We start from the raw sequence: 19,932 nt of genomic DNA on the forward strand, positions 1-19,932 counted from the left end.
TAAAAATGCGCTCGGGGGTACATGTGTGCACTGAGGGGGGGGTGCGCCGTGCTGCACCCGGGGGGGTGCGCAGCGGCGAACTGCCCCGGGTGTCATCCGCCCTCGCTACGGCACTGATGGAATGCACTGCCAAAAGCAGTAAAAACTACGCTTGACCATCTAGACTTCCGGAAAGCACTAAAAGACAGACCTGTTCAGAAGAGCATACCCCACCGTCTCAACATAAAATACCTGGACACCTATGCCACAATGTAACCAAAGACCTTAATGAACATTACCTGACTCTTCCTCCCCTCTCCCGCTCTAAGACCCCCCAATCCAACCTACCATACATGTACCTCATTCCACCACAATATCACTTTGTATTATTCACACCATGTATTTGTTCATACCGGAATCGGCTATCGCCATTAATGGTACTATGTAAGCCACATTGAGCCTGCAAATAGGTGGGAAAATGTGGGATACAAATGAGATCCCCACCCCAGTCCCATTCTCCCCTCCCCTTTTCCCCTCTGAACACCCCCACCCGAGTCCCTTTCGCCCCTCTCCTTCCCCACCTCAGTCCCGTTCTCACTATTGTCTGAAACGGCGAAGCAGCATCGCAGGCAGCGCCTCGTCTGCCCTGCTGCTTGTAAAAAAATCAAATCTCCTTCTCCTCGTCTTGACGTCGACTTGGGCCTTCCAATCAATCACTATGTCCCGCCCGCCCTCGCGGAATTTACCTTAGAGGAGGGCGGGACATAGTGATTGATTGGAAGGCCCAAGTCGACGTCAAGACGTCAAGATGAGGAGAAGGAGATTTGATTTTTTCACAAGCAGGTCAGGCGAGGCGCTGCCTGCGACGCTGCTTCGCCGATTTTTGTTTAAAGGAGGCGGCGGGAGCGGAGCACCCCCCACCCACTGGCACCCGGGGCGGACCGCCCCCACCGCCCCCCCCTTGGTACGCCACTGCAGATAAGAGAGATTTACCCAGTGAACGGAGTTCCCAGGGAGGAATGTAGGGAGAGATGAGAGTGGAGAGGTACTGAGGAGCTGCAGAGTGAATGCACTTATAGGTCAATAAGAGGAGTTTGAACTGAATACAGAAACGGATAGGAAGCCAGTGAAGTGACGACATGCATTTCAAATGCTCCATCAAGCCTAGCATCCTGTTTTCAACAGTGGCCAATCCAGGTCACAAATACCCAGCAAGATCCCCAAAACGCTCAATACATTTTATGCTGCTTATCCCAGAAATAAGCAGTGGATTTTCCCCTGGTCCATTTTAATAATGGTCTATGGACTTTTCCTTTAGGAAGTCGTCCAAACCTTTTTTAAACCCCACTAAGCTAACCGCCTTTACCACAATCTCTGGCAACAAATTCCAGAGTTTAATTACAAGTTGAGGGAAGAAACATTTTCTCTGATTCATTTTAAATTTACTACTTTATAGCTTCATCACATGCCCCCTAGTCCTAGTATTTTTGGAAAGAGTAAACAAACAATTCACGTCTACCCGTTCTACTCTACTCATTATTTTATAGACCTCTATCATATCTCCCCTCAGCCATCTTTGCTCCAAGCTGAAGAGCCCTAGACGCTTTAGCCTTTCCTCATAGGGAATTTGTCCCATCCCCTTTATCATTTTCATTACCCTTCTCTGCACCTTTTCTAACTCCACTATATCTTTTTTGAGATGTGGCAATCAGACTTGAACACAATATTGGAGGTGCGGTCGCACCATGGAGCAATACAAAGGCATTATAACGTCCTCATGATTAAATAGCAGCAGAATGGACACAGGGTCATATTTCTAACGTTTCTTCCAGTCAGCCTGCAGAATAAACACTAGAGTTCAGTTCAGTTACTGGAATTACTCTCCGGAGAAAAGTGTGTGCCATTTCTGTGGGGGAGGAGAAATGGGGTACAATTAGGCTTACAGCTTTGAGCATTCAACTCTGCATGTGTAATTTATTCCCAACCATATTTCAAAGCCTCAGAGTGGAGAAGTAGCCTAGTGGTTAGTGCAGTAGACTTTGATCATGGGGAACTGAGTTCAATTCCCACTGTAGCTCTGTGTGACTCTGGGCAAGTCACTTAACCCTCTGTTGCCCTGGTACAAAATAAGCACCTGAATATATGTAAACCGCTTTGAATGTAGTTGCAAAAACCTCAGAAAGGCAGTATATCAAGTCCCATTTCCCTTTGCCTATTTGAGATTCTACATGGAATGTTGCTACTATTTGAGATTCTACATGGAATGTTGCTATTCCACTAGCAACATTCCATATAGAAGCCTGTCCTTTCAGATCAGCAATGCGGCTGCACAAGCTTCTGTTTCTGTGAGTCTGACATCCTGCATGTATGTGCAGGACGTCAGACTCACAGAAACAGAAGCCTGCGCGGCCGCGTTGCTGACCTGCAAGGGCAGCCTTCTACATGGAATGTTGCTAGTGGAGGAGTAGCCTAGTGGTTAGTGCAGTGGACTTTGATCCTGGGGAACTGAGTTGGATTCCCACTGCAGCTCCTTGTGACTCTGGGCAAGTCACTTAACCCTCCATTGCCCCTGGTACAAAATAAGTACCTGAATATATGTAAACCGCTTTGAATGTAGTTGCAAAAACCTCAGAAAGGCAGTATATCAAGTCCCATTTCCCTTTTTTTAATTGTCCTAAAAGCATGTGTGGCATTTTACAATGCACATGCTTTTAGCCAGATTACGGAGCTGCTGTTCTCACTTTAGTAACTCCACAGGTTATATCAGGAGGATCAAGAAGACAGGAGTTGGGGTGGGGGGAATCTATGTAAATCATTTTAATCCTATTAATAGGTTTCAATTTGCCATTTCCAAGCTTACCTCATTGAGGGGCCCTTTTACTAATGCATGCCCAAAAGTGGCCTGCGCTGGTGTAGGTGCGTGTTTTGGACGCACGCTGGTCCATTTCCTGAGCGCGCCTGGAAAGAAGGTATTTTTTAATGTGCCAGAAAATGGACGTGTGGCAAAACGAAAACCAGCAAGCATCCATTTTCAGCCTGAGACCTTAACACCACCCATTGACTTAGCGGTAAGGTCTCAAGCGCTATCTAGGTGATAAGCATCCAGCACATGCCAACTGCCGATTACCACCGGGTAAGCACCCCACGTTGGAAAATTAAAAATATTTTCTACCATCTGTTTTGGGCGCACAACAAAAACGGAATTACCGCCCGGCAGTGGCGTAGCCAAGGGTGGTCCCGGATGGTCCCAGGCCCACCCACTTTGGGCTCAGGCCCACCCAGTAGCAGCACAACTATGATGTGGCTGGTAGGGATTCCCAAGCCCCACCAGCTGAAAACTCCCAACAACTGTCCCTCCTGCATACCTTGTAAATAGCAGATCTTGGCCTGCAGTGAGCAGCAACTGATACACACTGCTTACACTGGTCCCACAGCCTTCCCTCTGATCAGGGTTGCCATATAAAAAAAAAAATTCCCACACAAAACAGCCCAAAACCCACCCAAAAACCGCACACACCCCACCCCCGACGTCATCACCCCCACCCCGCTGTCATCAACCCCGCCCCTTCCGTCATCACCCCCCACCCCCGCCGTCATCACCCCCGCCCCTGCCGTCATCACCCCCGCCCCTGCCGTCATCACCCCCACCCCCGTCATCACCCCCGCCCCCGCCGTCATCAGCCCCACCCCTTCCGTCATCACCCCCGCCCCTGCCGTCATCAGCCCCACCCCCACTGTCATCGCCCCCGCCCAAAACGTCGGCAAACCCCGCCCAAAATGTCACAAACCCCGCCTTTAGCCCCACCCCCCACCGACTGAAAAATCGCCCCAAAACCCGCACAAAAAACCCAAAACCAGCCCAAAAAAACGCAACCCGCCGCGGGCAAAAGTTTCCTGCGGGGGGTTGCGGAAAACCGCCCAATTGGGCGGGAAAACCACCCATCTGGCAACGCTGCCTCTGATATATTCCTGCCTATGTGGAAACAGGAAGTTGTATCAGAGGGAAGGCTGTGGGGCCAACATGAGCAGTGTGTATTAGTTGCTGCTCGCTGCCGGTGAAAATGTGCTATTTAAAAGGTATACAAGGGGGAGGGGATGTTTGAGAGACCATATGGCATGCAGGTGAGAGAGGGAGAGACCAAATCACTTGTAGAAGTTCTTCTGCCCACTCATCTTGGGCCCAGGCCCACCCAAAATTGGGGGTCTGGCTATGCCCCTGCCGCCCGGGGCACGCAGTAGCCGGGCTGTAGTACCAATTTGATGTGCGTTGAACGCACGTAGGCGCCTACATGCCTTTGTAAAAGGTCCCCTGAATATATTTATGCTTATATTGGTCAATTTACTATCGTAATGCTGTTAACAAAATTGTAAGTTTTAAGTTAAACTATGCCTATGTACACCTAGGGTACACCTCTTTTTGAGGACATGTCCGGGCAACCGGGCGGGTTTTGCCAATCTACTACTACTACTACTATTTAGCATTTCTATAGCGCTACAAGGCATACGCAGCGCTGTACAAACATAGAAGAAAGACAGTCCCTGCTCAAAGAGCTTACAATCTAATAGACAAAAAATAAATAAAGTAAGCAAATCAAATCAATTAATGTGAACAGGAAGGAAGAGAGGAGGGTAGGTGGAGGCGAGTGGTTACAAGTGGTTACGAGTCAAAAGCAATGTTAAAGAGGTGGGTTTTCAGTCTAGATTTAAAGGTGGCCAAGGATGGGGCAAGACGTAGGGGCTCAGGAAGTTTATTCCAGGCGTAGGGTGCAGCGAGACAGAAGGCGCGAAGTCTGGAGTTGGCAGTAGTGGAGAAGGGAACAGATAAGAAGGATTTATCCATGGAGCGGAGTGCACGGGAAGGGGTGTAGGGAAGGACGAGTGTGGAGAGATACTGGGGAGCAGCAGAGTGAGTACATTTATAGGTTAGTAGAAGAAGTTTGAACAGGATGCGAAAACGGATAGGGAGCCAGTGAAGGGTCTTGAGGAGAGGGGTAGTATGAGTAAAGCGACCCTGGCGGAAGATGAGACGGGCAGCAGAGTTTTGAACCGACTGGAGAGGGGAGAGGTGACTAAGTGGGAGGCCAGCAAGAAGCAGATTGCAGTAGTCTAAACGAGAGGTGACAAGGGTGTGGATGAGGGTTTTGGTAGAGTGCTCGGAAAGAAAGGGGCGGATTTTACGGATGTTGTAAAGAAAGAAACGACAGGTCTTGGCGGTCTGCTGGATATGAGCAGAGAAGGAGAGAGAAGAGTCAAAGATGACCCCAAGGTTTCGAGCTGAGGAGACAGGGAGAATGAGAGAGCCATCAACAGAAATAGAAAACGGGGGGAGCGGGGAGGTGGGTTTGGGGGGGAAAATGAGAAGCTCGGTTTTGGTCATATTTAATTTCAGGTGGCGTTGAGACATCCAGGCAGCAATGTCAGACAAGCACGCTGAAACTTTGGTTTGGATGCAAGGTGAGATATCAGGGGTAGAAAGGTAGATTTGGGAGTCATCAGCATAGAGGTGGTAGGAAAAGCCATGGGATGAGATTAATGAACCAAGGGAAGAAGTGTAGATAGAAAAGAGGAGGGGACCAAGAACAGAACCCTGAGGTACGCCGACAGGCAGAGGGATAGAAGTAGAAGAGGATCCACCAGAGTGAACACTAAAGGTGCGGAGGGAGAGGTAGGAAGAGAACCAGGAAAGGACAGAGCCCTGGAATCCAAGTGAGGACAGGGTATCGAGAAGTATGCTGTGATCGACAGTGTCAAAAGCAGCGGAAAGATCAAGAAGAATGAGGATGGAATATTGACCTCTGGATTTAGCCAGTAATAGGTCATTGGAGACTTTAGTAAGCGCAGTTTCGGTTGAGTGGAGAGGGCGAAAACCAGATTGTAATGGGTCAAGAATAGCATGTGAGGAGAGAAAATCAAGGCAGCGGCGGTGAACAGCACGCTCAAGTAATTTGGAGAGAAAAGGAAGGAGGGAGATGGGTCGGTAATTAGAGGGACAAGTAGGGTCAAGTGAAGGCTGCCTGTTTGTCCAGATTTCTGGACAAACGGGCAGGCTGGCGGGCGGGCCATCCTAGGCGGCCTACCCGCCAGCCTGCTCGTTTGTCCAGAAATCCGGACAAACGGGCAGATTGCTAGCCTCCCCTCCCCTTACTTACTACTACCCTGGTGGTCAAGTGACCTCTTCCACCTTCAGGGTAGGAAAGAGCCCCCTCTTTCCTGCCCAGAGCGCTGCCCTGCATGCTTTCTTCCTGTTGCTGATCTCGGTGCCGATTCAAAATGGCCGCCGAGAGTTGAAGTGACCTCGTGAGACTTCAACTCCCGGTGGCCATTTTGAATTGGCGCCGAGATCAGCAACAGGAAGGATGCATGCAGGGCAGCGCTCCGGTCAGGAAAGAGGGGGCTCTTTCCTGCCCCAAAGAGGTCACTAGACCACCAGGGCAGTAGTAAGGTAAGGGGAGGAGGGTGACGGGGGGAGGGGAAAATGTGACAGGGGGCAGAGAGAGGGTGTGAAAGGGGGTGGGGTGTGTGGTGGGGTGAGGCATGTGTCCTCCTTTTGGGGGGACAAAATATGGTAACCCTATGTACACCACCTTCGGTGAATCTCTTCACAAAGGCAGTTAATAAATCCCAATAAATAAATAAAATAAAATAAATGTATGTGCCATGGATACACACCACATCTCTCAAAAAGAAGGTTCATGTCCTAGATCAGTAGTTCCCAAAGGTATTGTCACCAGGGAGAGCGCTCCCCTGGTACAATCCAGAAACAAATGCCCATCAGCAGCTTCAATCTTAAGGCTTTTATTCCATGCAGGTTTCTAGTAGACCTGATACACAGTTTCAGCAACAGCATTCACCTTCAATCTTAAGCACATGTAAGCCACCTGAAAGTGTGTGGCACATAGTCCCCTTTAAGCAGGCTATCAGCACATATCAGGATTCAATACAGGCTCACAATCAGCTTCAGTCTGGGCTCTTTATCCAGTGCACAATAAACAGTAGTTCAATTCCAAATAGAAGCAGTTGATTCAGTTCATCATCACAGTTAAACCACAAAGCAGAAGTTTCTACCTTCTACTCTCTACACCTTCATAAGGGTTCCATACTTTAGGGACTTCTCCTACCCAAGGAATTCCACCTTACATCAGCTCCACTGGTAGATTCAATACTTTAGGGACCTCTCTTACCCAAGGGTTTTCAGCCTGCATCTGCTTCACTCTACCCTCTTCTCTCCTCCTGGGACTCCTTCCCTCCTGCCTAATCAATCCCTGGCTTATGCTCTCACAACCAATCATTCTCCTCTCATTAGCTTCCCCCACACCCATACCAGCTGAGTTGAGCATTAGACTAATGATGAGCTCCTGCACACAGGGTTTCCTAGCTCTCTTTCCCCTAGTGGCAGACAATTTACACATCCTGCTAGCTTACACCCCTGCCTTCCCTTATTGCAGCTAAGAGTCCAGTCCGGATTTTCCATCTCACCCCCTGGCTCCTTGCCTGCAATGCCTTCTGGGACTTGTATTTCAGACTGAAACTGCCTTAACCCAACTATCTTGGATGTGACTCTATCACAGTATCTTGGAGTATCCCCAACTAGTCAGGATTTCAGGATACCCACAATGAATATTCATGAAACAGGTGTGGATGCCCTGCATCTCTTGCATACAAGTTTGTCTCATGCATCTTCATTATGGAAATCCTGAAAACCTGACTGGCTAGGGGTGACCAGGACAGGTTTGGGAACTTCTGCTCTTGATGGAAAGTCTTGTTTTCCCGTTATTCACTAGGTCTAGTAGATGCAGCCATCCGTGGTTAAGTCTTTACACCCCCAGTGGTCATCATGGCACATTCCTGCCTGTATTTATAGGTAGTAGGTACAGGGTGTCTGTCGCATGCTCCATCTTGAGTACAGGCCACAATTTGTCTGATTGTCCACTTTTGACTTGGTCAATCTTGGATGGAAGGTTTTCTCACAAAAAGAAGCTATGTAGTGGAGGAGTGGCCTAGTGGTTAGGGTGGTGGGCTTTGGTCCTGGGGAACTGGGTTCAATTCCCACTGCAGGCACAGGCACCTCATTGTGACTCTGGGCAAGTCACTTAACCCTCCATTGCCCCAGGTACAAATAAGTACCTGTATATGTAAGCCGCATTGAGCCTGCCATGAGTGGGAAAGCGCGGGGTACAAATGTAACTAAAATAAAATAGTCACGATGTCTGAAACATTTTTGACCCCCTGGATAGTACCGTGTGGGATCCCACAAGGATCCCCACTTTGCCCAATATTATTTCATGTATTGATGAGATCACCGAGTAAATGTTTGAAAGAAAATGGGGTTCAAATATTCATTTATGCAGACAACATTACATTACCTGATCTAATTTCCCAGATTGAACTGAAATTGAGTAAACTCATGTCTAAAGTGGAAAATTAGATAATGCTGTATCACTTGAAACTCAATGGAGAAAAAAACAAAATATTTACGATTAACTTCACCAAGATTAGTAACCTCTTGTCAATCTTTACAGATTAGAAGTATTACTTTTCCTACGGAGATGTCTCTGAAAATAGGCGCGCTAGCGTTTTTAGTGAGCGCCAAAAATGAGCGTGCGCTAATGCTAGAGACACCCATAGGAATATATGGGTGTCTGTAGCATTTAGTGCACGCTAATTTTAGCACGCACTAAAAACACTAGCGCACTTTAGTAAACAGGGCCCTGGGTGTCACATTAGACCTTATACTGTCCTTTGATGTACATGTGAACGGCCTAATAAGGAAATTACATAAGTACATAAGTAATGCCACACTGGGAAAAGACCAAGGGTCCATCGAGCCCAGCATCCTGTCCACTACAGCGGCCAATCCAGGCCAAGGGCACCTGGCGAGCTTCCCAAACGTACAAACATTCTATACATGTTATTCCTGGAATCGTGGATTTTTCCCAAGTCCATTTAGTAGCGGTCTATGGACTTGTCCTTTAGGAAACCGTCCAAACCCTTTTAAAACTCTGCCAAGCTAACCGCCTTCACTACGTTCTCCGGCAACGAATTCCAGAGTTTAATTATGCGTTGGGTGAAGAAAACTTTTCTCCGATTTGTTTTAAATTTACTACACTGTAGTTTCATCGCATGCCCCCTAGTCCTAGTATTTTTGGAAAGCGTGAACAGACGCTTCACATCCACCTGTTCCATTCCACTCATTCCACTCTTTTTGTTGCAGAGAACTAGACATCTATTTTTGTTTGAATACTTTCAATTATTAGGCCAATTGTTATTGTTGACACAGTTGGACTATTCCATTATTATTTAGAATGGTAGTTCAAGCTCTGTGATATTGAAATTACAAACATTACAAAAACTGTGCAAATAAAATACGATTCTTTATGAATTACACTGGCTTTCCCCTGCAGGAATGTGGGATTTTTAAATTATGCACTATAAACTTTTAAAGTTCTGTATACTCAGGCATCATTATATATGATTGAATTACTTCTATGGTTGCTAGGTGGTCAGGACAGGGCCTCTCGAAACTTCTACAAATTTCTTTTCCCAAGCCCTAAAGGGGTCGCGTATAAAAAGTAACTTGAACAATCCAAATAGCCAAAATATGGAATTCTTTACCACTTAGTATCAAGAGGTTGTAAGAGCTAGGGGGCCCTTTTACAAAAGGACGGCAGGGGTAGCGACAGCTTGGCATGCGGCAATTCAGTCCTACCACCAGGCTCCCAGGGGACCCAGCGGTAGTTCTGACTCCTGCCACACGCCAATTCTCAAAATATATTTTTTAATTTTCTAGCACTGGGGGCATATCTGGCAGTAATTGGCAAGCACCACGCTGCCCGGTTACCAGTGGACCCCCTACCACATCCTAAATAGGTGGCAGTAAGGGATCCCCCAGGAAACGGCAGCACGGCAAATGTTTAACTTACCGCACGGCTATTTCCTTCCTTAAAAGAAAAAAAGCCTTTTACTGGCAACGGTAAAAGGAAGCCTTGGCGCGTGGCAAACCTGCTCGCCGACACCTCTGCAGGGTCCCGCTGTTGGGTAAAATGGGACCTATACGTCTTTTTGGCGACAGTTGAAAGCTTTTATTTCAGCTGGTTTCCAAAAGTTGTAGATGATATTGAGGGGCATTTTCGAAAGAAACGTCTAAGTCGGAATTTGGACGTTTTACAAAGACGTCCAAATGCGGAGGCGGGGAGAAGGTCATTTTCAAAAAAAGATGGACATCCATCTTTCATTTCAAAAATACCAAGGACATCCTTGGATTTGGACGTCCTTAGATTTGGACATCTTTGATTTTCGGCGATTTTCAAAACCAAAGACGTCCAAGTCTAAAACATCCAAATTCAAGCCATTTGGATGTGGGAGGAGAAATATCCAGTGTACCTGACTGTAACTCACCTTGAGCTACTACTGAAAAAAGTGTAATCTAAATCAATAAATAATAGTTTTAGATTCTGTTGCTACTATTGGAGGTTCTACATAGCCTGATCCTAGTTGAGGAGTGGCCTAGTGGTTAGAGCACTGGTTTTACAATCTAGAGGTGGCCGGTTCAAATCCTGCTGCTGCACCTTGTGATTGCTCTCTCTATATAGAGAACGGCCCATTTTAACTGATTCACATTTTTATGAAATAACAGGAATTTTATCCCTTTGTAGTATCTTAAAAATGTTTTTATCCTTTTACAGTGGATTAACTTGCCACGTGCATACATAAAGGAATTATTCAAGCCAATCAGCTTCTTCTCAGAGGTTTGACATTATTTCATTGAATTATATTTATAATTAATATGTAAATATAATGTAATTTTAAATGGTGTCGGATCATGATGTTTTGAAGTATTTTACTTGTTCAGGTTGTATAAATGTATTTTTTATCATCAGGTCAGGATAAATATATATGTAGATATGTCAATGTTTCATCAGCCTGACCTATGTCTTTCATTTATCAGTCATTATTTTACAGTTATCACTTTTCATTGTTTGGTGTTTCTCTGTCCATAATATCTGCTCACATAATTATAATATAAACATTTTTTACATAATTTATCATTATATATTTACAAATGTGTAATACTATTATGAATGTCTATACATGTTTGGCTATATATTTATTAAGGCAGAAATATTTTATATCATATCTCTTAATATTATGTTTTTAAAACTTTTTTCAATTTGTCCTGTGTTTTTTGTAGAAAGTTGTTGGTGACCCCTGAGGCAGGCGCTTTGGCGCCGAAACACGGACTGTGTCGGGTCCTTGATATGAATATTCTGAATAAACTGTTTTTTGATATTATCTCCCTATTGGTTTGTACATTTGTCAGCCTCTGCTTTTGCTGTTTTGCTTTGACTCTCGGTGGAAGCTCCTCCTGTCTTCTTTGATTTGCAAGTCACTTAACCCTCCATTGCCTCAGGTACAAACTTAGATTGTGCAGCTTCCTGGGACAGAGAAATATCCAGAGTACCTGAATGTAACTCACCTTGAGCTACTACTCAAAAAGGTGTGAGCAAAATCTAAATAAATAAATATTTGAGACTCTACATGGAATGTTGGTATTATTTGAGATTCTGTTGCTACTATTTGAGATTCTACATGGCTGTTGCTAGTAGAGTGGCCTAGTGGTTAGCGCACCGGTCTTGCAATCCAGAGGTGGCCAGTTCAAATCCCACTGCTGCTCCTTGTGATCTTGGGCAAGCCATTTAACCCTCCATTGCCTCAGGTACAAACTTAGATTGTGAGCCTTCCTGCGACAGAGACATATCCAGAGTACCTGAATGTAACTCACCTTGAGCTACTACTGAAAAAAGTGTGAGCAAAATATAAATAAAGATCCTAGAATTCTAAAGAATAACAAGATTCCATGCAGAATTTCAAAGAGTAGCAACGTTCCATGTAGAACCCCAAAGAGTAACTAACAAGATTATTTGGGATGGAGGAGTGGCCTAGTGGTTAGAGCACTGGTCTTGCAATCCAGAGGTGGCCGGTTCAAATCCCACTGCTGCTCCTTGTGATCTTGGGCAAGTCACTTAACCTTCCATTGCCTCAGGTACAAACTTAGATTGTGAGCCCTCCTGGGACAGAGAAATATCCAGAGTACCTGAATGTAACTCACCTTGAGCTACTACTGAGCAAAATCTAAATAAATAAATAGTTTCTACTGGCTCCACCACTGACCTGAATAATATCAAACGTTCCCCCTCTGCTTCTCATTCCCCGGCTGTCTTCTTTCTTGCTGCCTGGCTTTTGTTGCCTCCTGATTTATGAGACCTTGTAATGCTCCCTTCTTATGAAAATTAAGAAAGAGGATCCCAGAGGCACAGAGCTTAATAAATCAGCCTGGTTTGACTGTCCTCCATGACTGAGAGAGCCATCTGCTACCCCCTGCCTAACACAGAACAACTTTGCCTACATTAACGGCCTTTATGGGAAATAACTTTTGCTAATGATCTGAATGCCTTTGAAAACAAAATGCTCACTGTAACTAGTGGGAAGAGGGAATGCTTCGGCTCCGGCTGCCTATGCTTTGGACACAGCAAGTCGAACAGACTGCAATAATTAGTGAAATCTCCTGGCAGCCCATTGGTTCTGAATTTCAATATTATTATATATGGGATTCGAGCGTCAGGAAGAAAAGAGCTGCCAAGTTGGTTCTCTGGCCCGGCTTATGAAATGGAACTTCTTTTGCTCAATGATTCAATTTCCTGCAGGGTTGGGGAGAGGGAAAATTCCCTGGAAAAACAAGCAATGTGCAGATCAAATATCGCACCCCCCCAAAAAAAAGCACTGTGGAACTTTTGCCCATTTCCGACATTTACACTGCTTCAAAAAGCGTGCAACTTAAAATCTGCTGCAGTGTAAATGTAGCCCCTTTAACACATCTGCTCTCAACTCAGACTCCAGCACACACCAAGCCAGTCAGGTTCTCAGGATACCCCAGCGGCGTAGCCACAGGTGGGCCTGGGTGGGCCAGGGCCCACCCACTTAGGGCTCAGACCCACCCAACAGTAGCACACATTTAGCAGTAGCTGGTGGAGATCCCAAGCTCTGCCAGTTGAAGACTTCCCCCTGATAGTAACGGAGACGCTACTCTCCACGATACCGGCACCTGCGCATGCTCAGTTTTCAGCGCATGCCTACTGCAGACTGCCAAGGTGGAAAGAAGCATTTTTCTGCCAGCTGAGATATTTTTTGGTGGTGGTTTTGGAGGGGGAGAACATTTCGTGCCCACCCACTTCTTGCCTAGGCCCACCCAAAATCTGTTGTCTGGCTACGCCCCTGGGATACCCACAACGAATATACATGAGAGAGATTTGCAAGTAATGGAGGTAGTGCATGCAAACATATCTGGTGTATATTTATTCTGGATGTGTGAAAATCTGACTGACTGGGTGTGTCCTGAAGACTGGGTTGAGAACCCCTTCCCTAAGGGGGTCTTTTACTATGCCATGGTAGTGTTTTTAGCTGGCTGTAGAAATCAGCTGGTGATAAATGCTGAGATGCCAATTATATTTATTTATTTGTAGCATTTGTATCCCACATTTTCCCACCAATTTGCAGGCTCAATGTGGCTTACATTTGTCGTGATGGCGGTTGCCATTTTCAGGTAACAGATTTATACATGGTGTTGCGTTAAGGTGCATACATACATGGTAACAGAGATGGAACAGAACATACATAGAACAGTTCATGGTATATATATATATGTACATACATACATGATAAAGAATACATTATGCTATTACATGAGGTTCCTGAGTGGTAATCAAACATATAAATGGCGAGTGACCGTACTCACTCGCAAATGCGCAGTAGAGACTTCCCTCTCTGTCCCGCCCCCGCGTCAATACGTGATGGCGGGGGCGGGACAGAGAGGGAAACTGCACGAAGGGGAGGGAGGGAACCGCCAATGTCGCTAATGCTCCCCCCCCAAGGTCGCCGCTACCGCTCCCCCCACCCGGAGTCACCGCCACTGCCCCCCTCCACCCGGCCCAAGCACTCTCTTCGGTATTGAACTTACATCGCCGACACGCAGCAGGCAGATCAGCTGAGCTCCCGTCGGCCTTCCTTCCCTGCCTGTGTCCCGCCCTCGCCGACGTTACGTCACACGAGGGCGGGACACAGGCAGAGAAGGAAGGCCGACGGGAGCTCTGCTGATGATCTGCGTGCTGCGTTTCGGCGACGTAAGTTCAATAGCGAAGAGAGGGCCCGGGCCGGGTGGAGGGGTGGCGGCGGCGGCGACTCTGGGGGGGGCCCTGCAGCGGCGAGGGGAGAGGGCCTTGGAAAAACCCCATACTAGCCCGTTTTAACGGGCTCAACGGCTAGTTGGATTATAACATACATTAGGTCATCGACTATGGAGAGACCATATTCGACATAAGGATTGAGGTGATAGTGCTTGTTCACTAATATCAAAGAGGTTAATCAGTCAAGTGATAAGATTTCGGTTGTGTCTAGGTCAGAGCCGTAGCGAGGGGAGCTGACACCCGGGGCGGGTCGCCGCTGCTCACCCCCCCCCCCCCCGGGTGCAGCACGGTGCACCCTCCTCCCGCTGGAGCGCACCCCCCCCCCCCGGAGCGCATACCCCCCCGGAGCGCATACCTGTGGCGAGGGTCGGGCGGGAGGGCCGATCCGCCCCGACTGCACGTTGCTGGGGTGTGTCAGCTCCGCGATGGTTCACTGCTCTCTCTGTCCCGGAACAGGAAGTAGTAACCTGTTCCGGGGCAGAGAGGGCAGTGCACCAGCGCGGAGCCGACACCCCCCAGCAGCGTGCACCCGGGGCGGACCGCCCCCTCACCCCCCTTCATACGCCACTGGTCTAGGTCGTGTATAGTCTTATTATTTAGTATTTAAGATTGATGTTTATGGTATGCCCATGAGTGCCTCAGCATTTACTGCCAGCTGATTTCTACGGCCAGCTAAAAATGTTACCACGACTTAGTAAATGACCCTCTAAGAGAATAAGGGGGTCTTTTACAAAGGCACGTTAGCATTTTTAGTGCATGCTAATGATTAGCACACGCTAAACGCTAGAGACATCCACCATCTCGTGTTTACCGCACGCTTATTTTTTTAGCACGCACTAAAAACGCTAGCGCGCCTTTGTAAAAGGACCCCTTCGTAACTTTAGCTTTGCCGCACATCGTTACCCTCCCTATGATTCATTATTACTCATTTTCCTTTCAGCCATTATTGAACCCGTATGAACAATACCCAGTTGCTTCGCTAAATGGCACCGTATCCTACTGTAATAAATAATCGATTTGATGTGGAGGCAGAACCCAATTCAGAATATTCACTTACTTGAAAAGAAAACAATGCAAACTGGAAAGATGCTTGACTGCTCCAGTTTCCCAAGAGCTGTACTTCATTCACTTGCTGCATAATGACAGCCCACGTTAAGCCCCCAAGCTGGCAATCCAGCTTTCTTTACTATGGAAACCGCTTTCTTATCAAAAGCGTCAGGCAAGCAGCACATTCTTCGTTCCCTGCTAGAGACTGTCTCTTGCTTGCTGCCCCCCAGCCTACGCTCAGCAAGATGAGTCACAGGGTGAGAAAAAAAAACACTGAGCCAGTAATGCTCAGTCCAGCGATAGCAACACCTGTTAGACAACACAGACAAAGCACACTGTGCTCCTTCCTAGGGAAATAATTCCCTCCTTGATAAGAACAATGGGATCATCATATCCCCTGATGATGTCTTTAGGGGGAACACAAAATCCGTTTGCTGTAGGCTTGCCCCCCTTTTCTCAGCCTTGCTCCTGTGTGTTTGGGCAATGGACTGGCATCCCATATTTGCGCAGCTGTGCAAGCTAGGATTTGAAACCTGACCCCCCCCCCTTCCCCCTTCTTCTCACTTTCCCAATGTTAGTCCACTGGCCCAATCTCGGTGGCCCGCTTGCATTTTGCAACAAGTCTATTGAGACACTGCCTGTGGCCAGGCAAGGACTGCACTTTCCCACTCTCATTAACTGGCAGCTGCCATCCAGCCCAATGCCATTTGTATTCTGATTAAAAAAAAAACCCAGATCAAAATTAGCAGCTTACTTTATTTTTTTGTCTGTTAGATTGTAAGCTCTTTGAGCAGGGACTGTCTTTCATCTATGTTTGTGCAGCGCTGCGTACGCCTTGTAGCGCTATAGAAATGCTAAATAGTAATAGTAGCAACAAGCTGAAGGCAATCCCCAGATTTAAATTCAGTCCATAAAGGCGTCCTGTCTTCTCAGAGAACACAAGAGAGCAAAAGTGTCTTTCTTACCTTGGGAAATCTGCTTCTTAGCCCGCTGGGATCAATTCCCCTCTGGCTGGCTGATGTGCAGAACGCGCTGACCTTTGATAACCAGCAGAGCCTTGGCTGTAATTCATAACAAGGTACTAGAGATGCCTGAAAGTGACAGATGAAACCATCCCACGGAGGAGGAGGAGGAGCCTGCCACTTCAAAGACCACAAATCAGTGGATCTACGTGTCAGACCCTAGACAAGCACAGATAGAGCTAAGCTAGAAAGAGATGGGCTAGATCTTAAAAGGGAGACAGCTTAATTCAGATTCTTCTGTTTACACTTGATGGTAACAGAAGTACTCAACTCACAGTCGTATTTGTATTACTGAAATCTGTTTTGCTGAACTAGAAAAAATACTTCTGTGTTGCTTTATTAAAGCAGAAAATTGGCAGGCGGAAGGATGTGACGGTGATGCTCGAATAAAAAGTGCACCTAGAGCTGCTGAGACTCTCCGAAGAGCAGGATCCGACATCAGAGTGGTTTCAGGAACTGAGCTGAAGGTGCTTTGTGGACCACTCTGACCACTCGTGCACCGCCCCCGCCCCCAGCAGTAGGTAACGGAGCGGAGGAGTGGCCTAATGGTTAGTGTAGCGGGTTGTGGAGGGGGGAACTGGGTTCAATTCCTGCTGCCTGATGGTCAGCAATGGATTGAGATCCTGGGGAAGAGGCTGACCACAGCCAAAGCCAACTCGGGAGATAATTGCTTGGAAAGACACTTTATGGATTGTTTGCACAAAGGACCCGACCGGTGTTTCGGTGTGACAAAACGCCTGTCTAGGGGTCACAAATAGTATTCTAAAAAGACATATAATTGTGTCATATGTATGTAAATAATCAAATATCTATCAAAAATAAAAACAATAAAATTAATAAATATAAACATGTATAGCTTAACTTTAAAACTAAAACGTATACTTTATATGTAGAAGCATATTTAAAAATTATAACATAAAATCATCAAGGGAACAACATGTGTGTATGTATATATATATATATATCATAATGTACATGTATAAAACCAAAATATATACATATCAGTGGACTAATGTCTAAAAAATAATATATAAAAATAAATAAATTGTGGCATATATAAAACCAGAATATATTAATGCTGTTCCCCTGAGGTGAGATCCCTTCCTACTGAACAGGATTCCTTTATGTTTATCCCATGCATGTTTGAAAACGGTAACGGCAGGGGCGTAACCAGACACCCAATTTTGGGTGGGCCTGGGCCCAAGATGGGTGGGCAGAACTCTGCCCTATCCCACAAGTGTTTTGGTCTCTCCCTCTCTCTCGCCTTTATACCATGTAGTCTCTCAGACATCCCCCTAACCTTTTAAATAGACTTTCACCGGCAGCGAGCAACAACTAATACACCCAAAACAGTTGGAAGATTTTTTGTTAAGCAGAGAAGAGGTTAATGTACAAGTTTAGTCACATATGCAACACTGTATGGCAGAGCTGAGTCAGCCGCTTGGGAAACAAGCTGTTCTTTTTGATATAAAATGTTTGGTATTATATTGTATTTCCTAATGTCTTGGATCGATTACCTAAATTGTGGGCGTTAGTATGGAATATTATTTTCGCAATGTTAATTTGCAGACTCTACTTGATTTTTTGTAATTTTCACATTTGTGTATTATCACTCATAAGTAAATATTATGAATGTTAAAATGGATAAATAATGAATTAAAAAAAAAAAAAAAAAAAAGCAACTAATACACACTGCTCATGTTGGCCCCACAGCCTTCCCTCTGATGCAATTTCCTGTTTCCGCATAGGTGGGAATACATCAGAGGGAAGGCTGTGGGGCCGGTGTGAGCAGTATGTATCAATTGCTGCTCGCTGCAGGTGAAGATCTGCTATTTGCAAGGTATGCAGGAGGGATAGTTGGGAGTTTTCGTCTGGTGGGGCTTAGGGATCCCTGCCAGCCACATCATAGGTGTGAAGCTACTGGGTGGGCCTAAGCCCAAAGTGGGTGGGCCTGGGCCCACCCGGGCCCACCCTTGGCTACGCCACTGGGTAACGGAATTCAAACATGCGTGGGATAAACATAAAGGAAACCTGTTCAGAAGGAATAGATCCTCAGGAGCTTAGCCTAGAATGGGTGGCAGAGCCGGTGGTTGGGAGGCGGGGCTAGTGCTGGGCAGACTTATACGGGCTTTGCCAGAGCCAGTGCTGGGAGGCGGGGCGGGTGGTTGGGAGGCAGGGATAGTGCTGGGCAGACTTATACGGTCTGTGCCCTGAAAAGGACAGGTACAAATCAAGGTAAGGTATACACAAAAACTAGCACATATGAGTTTATCTTGTTGGGCAGACTGGATGGACTGTGCAGGTCTTTTTCTGCCGTCATCTACTATGTTACTATGTGTCTTTCCAAGCACTGGCTCCAGAGTTGGCTTTGTCTGTGGTCAGCCTCTACTCCTGTGGGTTCCTTTGGATTGTCCTGTTTGCTGTTTGAGATCCTGGGGAGCCAGGTTCAATTCCTTCTGCAGCTCTGTGTGACCCTGGGCAAGTCACTTAACCCTCTGTTGCCCCAGGTACAGTACTAGACTGTGAGCCCAATAGAGACAGACCCAGTACCTGTAAAAGTGAAACTATAAGCTGCTTAGAGTGGTATTAAATACTCAAATTAAATAATGAAATGCAGAATCAAATCCTAACATGTTCCATGGTAAAAGCAATTCCTTAACATATAAGAAAAATACACCTCCAGGTTGTAAAGTCCCTGATTTATTATCTACATCCATTTATTTAGATCACTAATTCTTAGATCTATCCTGGAGGCCACCCCACCCACCACTCCCACCACCACTCATGTTTTCAGGATATGAAGCAGAGCAAGCAAATCAGACTCCATTGTATGCAAATCTATCTCATGAATATTCATTTGACTGGCTATGGGCCCCCTCAGGACAGGTCTGGGAACCACTGGCAGAAAACAGTTCTGATCAAACCGGTCCTCATGCCCCCATTAGCCAGTTGGGTTTTCAGCTTATTCTCAATGACAAACATAAGATAAATTTGCATACACTAACCTCTGGATTGTATAAATAGCTACTAAGGTTGTGCGTGCAACTTAATTGGTTAACAAGCCAATCAGCACTGATAATTGGCTTCTAACAAGCAGCTATCGGCACTAATTAGAATTTACGTGCGCAACTTTCTAAGTATATTCTGTAAAGTGGCGTGCATAAATTCTAATGCGTGGCTCACATAAGGGGGTGCAGCCATGGGAGGGGTTGTGACTGTTCTTAAAAATTACACGCACTATTACGGAATGTGCCCGATCTGCTCCTGTTAGATGCGGGCATTTTCACCAAGTTTTCATTGGTACAAACAGGGGCGTAGCTATGTGGGGCCACAGGGCTCTGGACCCCCCTGCCAACGACCCTCTCAACCCCCCCTCCCACCGCCAACCCGCCGATGCCGTCTGCTACCTTTGCTGGCGGGGGACCCCAACCCCCGCCAGCCGAGGTCCTCTTCTTCCTTCGTTCTGTTTCTGAGTCTGACGTCCTGCACCCAGGAGCGTAGCCAGACTTCGGCGGGAGGGGGGTCCAGAGCCCGAGGTGAGGGGACACATTTTAGCCCCCCCCAGTGCCGCTGACACCCCCCCCCCCCGCTGCCACTGACACCACCACCTTGACCCCCCTGCCAACGACCCTCTCGACCCCCCCATC

General features: G+C 46.7%; 1 protein-coding gene across 1 annotated transcript in view; it reads right to left on the bottom strand.

Annotated features, from left to right (window-relative positions):
* The window catches only part of GDPD4 (glycerophosphodiester phosphodiesterase domain containing 4), an 83,572-nt gene extending 67,261 nt beyond the window's left edge, over positions 1-16,311 (bottom strand). Inside the window, exon 1 of the mRNA XM_030200070.1 lies at positions 16,229-16,311. The gene's annotated coding sequence lies outside the window, so the exon portion shown is untranslated. The remainder of the gene's footprint in view (positions 1-16,228) is intronic.
* Positions 16,312-19,932: the final 3,621 nt, after the last annotated feature.

This window comes from Microcaecilia unicolor, chromosome 4, assembly GCF_901765095.1.
Source record: "Microcaecilia unicolor chromosome 4, aMicUni1.1, whole genome shotgun sequence".
In the NCBI taxonomy this organism is placed as follows: Eukaryota; Metazoa; Chordata; class Amphibia; order Gymnophiona; family Siphonopidae; genus Microcaecilia; species Microcaecilia unicolor.